The 9,156-nt window shown below is 40.4% G+C and overlaps 1 non-coding gene across 1 annotated transcript; it reads left to right on the top strand.

Moving 5' to 3' along the window:
• Positions 1-8,443: 8,443 nt before the first annotated feature.
• TRNAC-ACA (transfer RNA cysteine (anticodon ACA)) lies at positions 8,444-8,515 on the top strand. Its single transcript has one exon. It is a non-coding gene; the product is annotated as a tRNA-Cys (tRNA).
• Positions 8,516-9,156: the final 641 nt, after the last annotated feature.

Here is a 9,156-nt window from a genome sequence, read left to right as displayed (position 1 = left end):
TCTAATGAGTCAGTTCTTCACATCAGGTGGCCAAAGTATTGGAATTTCAGCTTCAGTATCAGTCCTTCCAATGAATATTCAGGACTGATTTCCTTTAGGATTGATGAGTTGGATCTTCTTGCAGTCCAAGAGACTCTCGAGTCTTCTCCAACACCACAATTCAAAAGCATCAATTCTTCAGCGCTCAGCTTTCTTTATAGTCCAACTCTCACATCCATATATGACTACTGGAAAAACCATAGCCTTAACTAGACGGAACTTTGTTGGCAAAATGATGTCTCTGCTTTTTAATATGCTGTCTTGGTTGGTCATAACTTTTCTTCCAAGGAGCAAGCATCTTTTAATTTCATGACTGCAGTCACCATCTGCAGTGATTTTGGAGCCCAAGAAAATAAAGTCTCTCACTGTTTCCATTATTTCCTCATCTATTTGCCATGAAGTGATGAGACCAGATGCCATGATTTTAGTTTTCTGAAAGTTGAGTTTTAAGCCAAATTTTTCACTCTCCTCTTTCCCTTTCATCAAGAGGCTCTTTAGTTCTTCTTTGTTTTCTGCAATAAGGGTGGTGTCATCTGCATATCTGAGGTTATTGACATTTCTCCCAGAAGTCTTGATTCCAGCTTGTGCTTCATCCAGCCTGGCATTTCACATGATAAACTTTGCATATAAGTTAAATAAGCAGGGTGACCATATACACCCTTGCTGTACTATGTGCAGCCATTAAAAACAGTATTTGGAATCTAAAAAAAAAAAAAAAACAGCATTTGGTGGTGACAGTTGGAGGCCAAGCCAACAGTAACAACTGGGGAACAGTGGGCTTGGGAGCACTCTGTGAGTTCGCATACTAAACATGTACAGCCGGTGCCGTGGCTGCTGGCCTCACACACAGCCTGCAGGTTCCCCTTCTCTGTTATAATAACAGCACTCAGCCTTGTGGCACGTTTTCATTCTTGGAAAGAAGTGTATTTCCAAAATTAGGTTGTTATCTGAAAGGTTTTTGAGCCCTACGAGATAATTAGGAAGCCGTGCCTCAAAACAGAATCTGACGTAACCCACTTAGTTTTCACTTTCAAAGGGTGGTTTTTCGGTTTCTCATATTTTCAAACCATGAAGGCAAAAGATAATTTTTTTTGACATTCTTTTTTAAACTTTACAATATTGTATTGGTTTTGCCATATATCAACATGAATCCACCACAGGTATACACGGGTTCCCCATCCTGAACCCTCCTCCCTCCTCCCTCCCTGTACCATCCCTCTGGGTCATTCCAGTGCACCGGCCCCAAGCATCCAGTATTGTGCATGGAACCTGGACTGGCTACTCGTTTCATATATGATATTATACATGTTTCAATTTAAAATTTTTAAAATTTCAGGATAGGGCCAAATGGTAGGACATTTTCTTCCTCGTGGCAAAACTATTTATTTTATTTTATTCCTCAAAACTATTTATGCATAAATTAAAGAAAGAGAAGACAAAGTTGTGATGTTGGTTATGAGGGACAGGGAATCTGCAATACCACTGGATCTTTAAGAGAGAAGCCAAACAGTGAAGGACCAGCTCTCACACAGGTTTTGTTGCTACTGCAAAACATCCAATTGCTAGAACGTTCTTTTTTTTTTTTTTTTCCATCTATTTGAAGCAAATGCTAAGTGAAAAGCGACAGGATGCTACGCCTTCTAACATAAGTCTGTGCCTGTTGGAGAAGAGTCTGCTATTACAGCTAAGACAGCACTTCACCAGCTGAAGTTGGCACAAAAGAGGAAAAGCTGGGTCCTACCTGGAAATGAAAAGCATGTTTCTCATTAGAACTCAGAGAAAAGAAAAATATTGTGGTGACCTGCCCTCCAATTAGATTATAAATGCACATTGCCAACAGCAAAAATCAGGACTCCTCTCAATCTCTGGGACATGCTCATCATTGCTGTTGACATCTCCTAATGTCTTGGACTCTCTCCTTTCTCATCTTTAAATTCTTAAATCCTTCCTATACTTCAGAATCTAACTCAACCCCATCTCATCTGGGAAGATTTTTCAACCTCTCTATCCATCTTCTTTGCTCCTTCACCTTGTCATCATGCAACAGATATGAAACCTCATGCATTTGTGCTTTATGAACTAGCTATTCAAGGAAAGGTATTACCTCCCCAGTAAGGTTTTAAATTGCTTGAGTAAACTATTATATCTCATCTTATTGTGTGAGGTACCAACATCTTAGTGAGTACTAAGTGCTCAACTTCTTAACCCCTTTCCTGAGAATACCTCATTTTATAAACAAGCATCTGTAAAGTTTTTAAATTCAGCACCATTGTGAAGATAAATTATTTTCTTTGGGCAGTAAATCATCTAACCACTTTCCCAAATGAGTATTTTCCAAAATCAGGTAGAAAAGGGGAACAAATCAACCCCAGTGGGTGACAGAAAGGAAGACCATGTACAAAAGCAAAGCATTTATTGGAGTCTACATTTTAAACTTTGTGACCCTTAATATTTTAGGTAAGGTATTCCTTCTTGGGCTTAACAAAAACTGAAATCAGCTACAAGTAACAGGTAAAATGTAACCACAGGAATCACATGCTGATCCTTCAGAGTCCTGATTACACATAGTAACAGGGTGTATGTCTGTGAGTCCCACCAGCAAGGGACTAAGCATTTTTCCAGGTTTATTATCAAAAGTTCTAGGAAATTCTAAGACTATTGTGTCTTTAAAAGTCCTCTTCAGCTTAAACTGGCCATGTCTAAAAAATGCTCAAGTATAAAATGCAGTTTAATTCTCCCTCTAACAACTAGAATTCACAATCTCTTGAGCAAAGAGAAGAGATGAAGAAGCTCCTTTTCTTCCTGTTCTCTCTTCCAATTAATTTGTAACGAAAGGTTTTTGTTTTTCTTCTTGTGTTTTGGCCCCTGGCCTCACTTCAGGCCATGCAGGTGAAATGGCTCTGGGGAAAAAAGGGACACTTTCCAAGCCTAAATGGAAGTGATCCTACAGCCGACTCTTCCAATCTCTGATAGCACTAGCTACTAGGGGCCAGCTTCCACTTGCCAACAGTGTTCCTTAAAATTCATAGAAACAAGAACATACAGTAACATGGAACAAACTGCAGAACAACTGCAACAACTGGAAGTCTAGTCTAAAATCAATAGTGTTTTGTAGAACTCACAATTATCCAAAAAGGAAAAAAAAGGTAAAGTGACAAATAACATGAAATTTGTCCAGTTTAAAAAATAATTGAAATAAATTGCTGCATAAGTTTAAGATGTACAGCATGATAGTTTAATTTACATATATAGTTATTTGAATATATTAAATTTAATTAATTGATTTATTTATTACATAATGATTTAATCATTATAATAGGTTAAACTAAAATTCATCTTCTTATGTCAATACAATACAAAAGTACAGAAAGAAAAAATAATTAAAAAAAAAACCTCTATACAATCAGCAAAACAAGACTGGGAGCTGACTGTGGCTCAGATCATGAATTCCTTATTGCCAACTTCAGTTCACTTCAGTTCAGTTGCTCAGTCCTGCTGACTCTTTGCAACCCCATGGACTGCAGCACGCCAGGCCTCCCTGTCCATCACCAACTCCCAGAATCCACCCAAACCCATGACCACTGAGTCAGTGATGCCATCGAACCACCTCATCTTCTGTCGTCCCCTTCCCTTCCTGCCCTCAATCTTTCCCAGCAATAGGGTCTTTTCCAATAAGTCAGCTCTTCGCATCAGGTGGCCAAAGTATTGGAGTTTCAGCTTCAACATCAGTCCTTCCAATGTACACCCAGGACTGATCTCCTTTAGGATGGACTGGTTGGATCTCCTTGCAATCCAAGGGACTCGCAGGAGTCTTCTCCAACACTATAGTTCAAAAGCATCAGTTCTTCAGTGTTCAGTTTCTTTAGAGTCCAACTCTCACATCCACAAATGACTACTGGAAAAACCATAGCCTTGACTAAATGGACCTTTGTTGACAAAGTGATGTCTCTGTTTTTTAATATGCTATCTAGGTTGGTCATAACTTTCCTTCCAAGGAGTAAGCGTATTTTAATTTCATGGCTGAAATCACCATCTGCAGTGATTTTGGAGCCCCCCAAAAATAAAGTCTGACACTGTTTCCACTGTTTCCCCATTTATTTGCCATGAAGTGATGGGACTGGATGCCATGATCTTAGTTTTCTGAATGTTGAGCTTTAAGCCAACTTTTTCACTCTTTTTCACTTTCATCAAGAGGCTCTTTAGTTCTTCACTTTCTGCCATAAGGGTGGTGTCACCTGCATATCTGAGGTTATTGATATTTCTCCCAACAATCTTGATTCCAGTTTATGAGTCATCCAGCCCCTCATTTCACATGATGTACTCTGCATACAAGTTAAATAAGCAGGGTGACAATATACAGCCCTGATGTACTCCTTTCCCAATTTGGAACCAGTCTGTTGTTCCATGTCTTGTTCTAACTGTTGCTACTTGACCTGCATACAGATTTCTCAAGAGGCAGGTCAGGTGGTCTGGTATTCCCATCTCTTGAAGAATTTTCCTAGGTTGCTGTGATCCACACAGTCAAAGGCTTTAGTGTAGTCAATGAAGCAGAAGTAGATATTGTTTTGGAATTCCCTTGCTTTTTCTATGATCCACAGGATGTTGGCAAGTTGATCTCTGGTTCCTCTGCCTTTTCTAAATTCAGCTTGTAGATCTGGAAGTTCTTAGTTCATGTACTGTTGAAGCCTAGCTTGAAGGATTTTCAGCATAATCTTGCTAGCATGTAAATAAGTACAATTGTACAGTAGTTTGAACCTCTTTGATCTTGTCTTTCTTTGGGATTGGAATGAAAACTGATCTTTTACACTCCTTGTGGCCACTACTGAGTCTTCCAAATTTGCTGGCATATTAAGTGTGGCACTTTAATAGCATCATCTTTTAGGATTTTAAATAGCTTAGCTGGAATTCCATCATATCCACTAGCTCTGTTTGTAGTTATGCTTCCAAAGGCCCACTTGACTTCATACTCCAGGATGTTTGGCTCTAGGTGAATGACCACAGCATTGTGGTTATCTGGGTCTTTAAGACCTTTTTTTGTATAGTTCTTCTGTGTATTCTTGCTAACTCTTGCTAATCTCTTCTGCTTCTGTTAGTTCTTTGCCATTCCTGTCCTTTATTGTGCCCATTTTTTGCATGAAATGTTCCCTCTGCATCTCCAATTTTCTTGACAAGATCTCTAGTCTTTCCCATTCAGTTGTTTCCCTTTATTTCTTTGCATTGTTCACTTAAGCCTTTCTTATCTCTCCTTGCTGGTCTCTGGAACTCTGCATTCAGTTGGATTTATCTTTCCCTTTCTCCTTTGCCTTTCATTTCTCTTCTTTTCTCAGCTATCTGTAAGGCCTCCTCAGACAACCACTTTCCCTTCTTGCATGTCTTTGGGTTATTGTTTTCTGCTATTGAATTAGATGCGGTCTTAATTTATTTTGAATATTAACCCCTTATCAGATACACTGTTTGCAAATACATTCCCATTCTGTAGGTTACCATTTCGCTTTGTTGATGGTTTTTTTACATGTGCAGAAACTTTTTGGCTTGATATAATCCCACTTATTATTTTTCTACTAAAAAGAAAGTTATGTTTTACTAAAAAATGGTCTCTGGTATTTGAGAAACAGAAGTTGGTTATTTCTCTTGCAGGTGCTCATTGTAAAATTCAATTACTTGATAATTTAGGAAATTAAGTGTAATAGTCTCCTATTGACACTGCAACAAATTACCACAAAGGCAGTAGCTTAAAACATCACAAATGCATACTACCCTTCCCTCAACAGAATGGTCTCTGTTCATTTCCAAGGCAAACCATTCAATATCACAGTAATCCAAGTCTATGACCCAACCAGTAATGCTGAAGAAGCTGAAGTTGAACGGCGCTATGTAGACCTACAAGACCTTTTAGAACTAATACTCAAAAAAGATGTCCTTTTCATTATAGGGACTGGAATGCAAAAGTAGGAAGTCAAGAAACACCTGGAGTAACAGGCAAATTTGGCTTTGGAATACGGAATGAAGCAGGGCAAAGGCTAATAGAGTTTTGCCAAGAAAACACATGGGTCATGGCAAACACCCACTTCCAACAACACAAGTGAAGACTCTACACATGGACATCACCAGACGGTCAACACCGAAATCAGACTGATTACATTCTTTGCAGCCAAAGATGGAGAAGCTCTATACAGTCAGACCAGGAGCTGACTGTGGCTCAGATCATGAACTTCTTATTGCCAAATTCAGACTTAAATAGAAGAAAGTAGGGAAAACCACTAGAGAATTCAGGTATGACCTAAATCAAATCCCTTATGATTATACAGTGGAAGTGAAAAATAGACTTAAGGGACTAGATCTGATAGACAGAGTGCCTGATGAACTATGGAGGGAGGTTCGTGACATTATACAGGAGACAGGGATCAAGACCATTCCCAGGGAAAAGAAATGCAAAAAAGCAAAATGGCTGAAAAGGCCTTACAAATAGCTGTGAAAAGAAGAGAAGCAAAAAAAAGGGGGGGGGGGGGATATACCCATTTCAATGCAGAGTTCCAAAGAATAGCAAGAAGAGATAAGAAACCCTTCCTCAGCAATCAGTGCAACAAAATAGAGGAATACAATAGAATAGAAAAGACTAGAAATCTTTTCAAGAAAACAAGAGATACCAAGGGAAGTTTTCATGCAAAGATGGGCTCAATAAAGGACAGAAATGGTATGGACCTGACAGAAGCAGAAGATATTAAGAAGAGGTGACAAAAATACACAGAAGAACTTTACAAAAAAGAGCTTCATGACCCAGATAATCACGATGGTGTGATCACTCACCTAGAGCCAGACATCCTGGAATGTGAAGTCACATGGGCCTTAGGAAGTATCACTTCGAAAAAGCTAGTGGAGGTGATGGAATTCCAGTTGAGCTATTTCAAATCCTGAAAGATGATGCTGTGAAAGTTCTGTACCCGCTATGCCAGCAAATTTGGAAAACTCAGCAGTGGCCACAGGACTGGAAAAGGTCAGTTTTCATTCCAATCCCAAAGAAAGGCAATGGGAAATAGATGGGGAAACAGTGGAAACAGTGTCAGACTTTATGTTTTGGGCTCCAAAATCACTGCAGATGGTGACTGCAGCCATGAAATTAAAAGACGCTTACTCCTTGGAAGGAAAGTTATGACCAACCTAGATAGCATATTCAAAAGCAGAGACATTACTTTGCCAACAAAGGTCCATCTAGTCAAGGCTATGGTTTTTCCTGTGGTCATGTATGGATGTAATAGTTGGACTGTGAAGAAGGCTGAGTGCCGAAGAATTGATGCTTTTGAACTGTGGTGTTGGAGAAGACTCTTGAGAGTCCCTTGGACTGCAAGGAGATCCAACCAGTCCATTCTGAAGGACATCAGCCCTGGGATCTCTTTGGAAGGAATGATGCTAAAGCTGAAATTCCAGTACTTTGGCCACCTCATGCGAAGAGTTGACTCATTGGGAAAGACTCTGATGCTGGGAGGGGTTGGCGTCAGGAGGAGAAGGGGACGACAGAGGATGAGATGGCTGGATGGCATCACTGACTCGATGGACGTGAGTCTGAGTGAACTCCGGGAGTTGGTGATGGACAGGGAGGCTTGGCATGCTGCGATTCATGGGGTCACAAAGAGTCGGACATGACTGAGCAACTGAACTGAACTGATAAGCTAGTAAAGTAATGCTCAAAAATCTCCAAGCCAGGCTTCAGCAATACATGAATCATAAAATTCCAGATGTTCAAGCTGGTTTTAGAAAAGGCAGAGGAACCAGGGATCAAATTGCCAACATTTGCTGGATCATTGAAAAAGCAAGAGAGTTCCAGAAAAACATCTATTTCTGCTTTATTGACTATGCCAAAGGCTTTGACTGTGTGGATCACAATAAACTGGAAAATTCTTCAAGAGATGGGAATACCAGACCACCTGACCTGCCTCTTGAGAAATCTGTATGCAGGTCAGGAAGCAACAGTTAGAACTGGACATGGAACAACAGACTGGTTCCAAATAGGAAAAGGAGTACATCAAGGCTGTATATTGTTACCCTGCTTATTTAACTTGTATGCAGAGTACATCATGAGAAACACTGGACTGGATGAAGCACAAACTGGAATCAAGATTGCTGGGAAAAATATCAATAACCTCAGATATGCAGATGACACCACCCTTATGGCAGAAAGTGAAGAAGAATTAAAGAGCCTCTTGATGAAAGTGAAAGAAGAGAGTGAAAAAGTTGGCTTAAAGCTCAACATTCAGAAAACTAAGATCATGGCATCCGATACCATCACTTCATCGCAAATAGATGGGGAAACAGTGGAAATAGTGTCAGACTTTATTTTGGGGGGGCTCCAAAGTCACTGCAGATGGTGATTGCAGCCATGAAATTGAAAGACATTTACTCCTTGGCTTCCCTAGTGGCTCAGATGGTAAAGCATCTGTCTACAACACAGGAGACCCAGGTTCAATCCCTGGGTGGGGAAGATCCCCTGAAGAAGGAAATGGCAGCCCACTCCAGTATTCTTGCCTTGAAAATCCCATGGATCGCGGAGCCTGGTAGGCTACCGTCCATGGAGCCTGGTAGGCTACCATCCATGGGGTCACAAAGAGTTGGACACGACTGAGCGACTTCACTTTCGCTTTCACTTTACTCCTTGGAAGGAAAGTTATGACCAATCTAGACAGCATATTAAAAAGCAGAGACATTACTTTGTCAACAAAAGTCTGTCTAGTCAGGGCTATGGTTTTTTCAGTAGTCATGTATGGATGTGAGTGGTGGACTATAAAGAAAGCTGAGCACTGAAGAATTGATGCTTTTGAACTGTGGTGTTGGAGAAGACTCTTGAGAGTCCCTTGGACTGCAAGGAGATCCAGCCAGTCCATCCTAAAGGAAATCAGTCCTGGGTTTTCATTGGGAGGACTGATGTTGAAGTTGAAACTCCAGTATTTTGGCCACCTAATAGGAAGAGCTGACTCACTGGAAAAGATCCTGATGCTGGGAAAGATTGAGGGCAGGAGAAGAAGGGGACAACAGAAGGTGAGATGGTTAGATGACATCACCGACTCAATTGACATGAGTTTGGGTAAACTCTGGGAGTTGGTGATGGACAGGGAGGTCTGGTGT

Source organism: Bos indicus, chromosome 20 (assembly GCF_029378745.1).
Source record: "Bos indicus isolate NIAB-ARS_2022 breed Sahiwal x Tharparkar chromosome 20, NIAB-ARS_B.indTharparkar_mat_pri_1.0, whole genome shotgun sequence".
Lineage (NCBI taxonomy): Eukaryota > Metazoa > Chordata > Mammalia > Artiodactyla > Bovidae > Bos > Bos indicus.
This window is presented reverse-complemented; position numbering and strand designations above follow the sequence as displayed.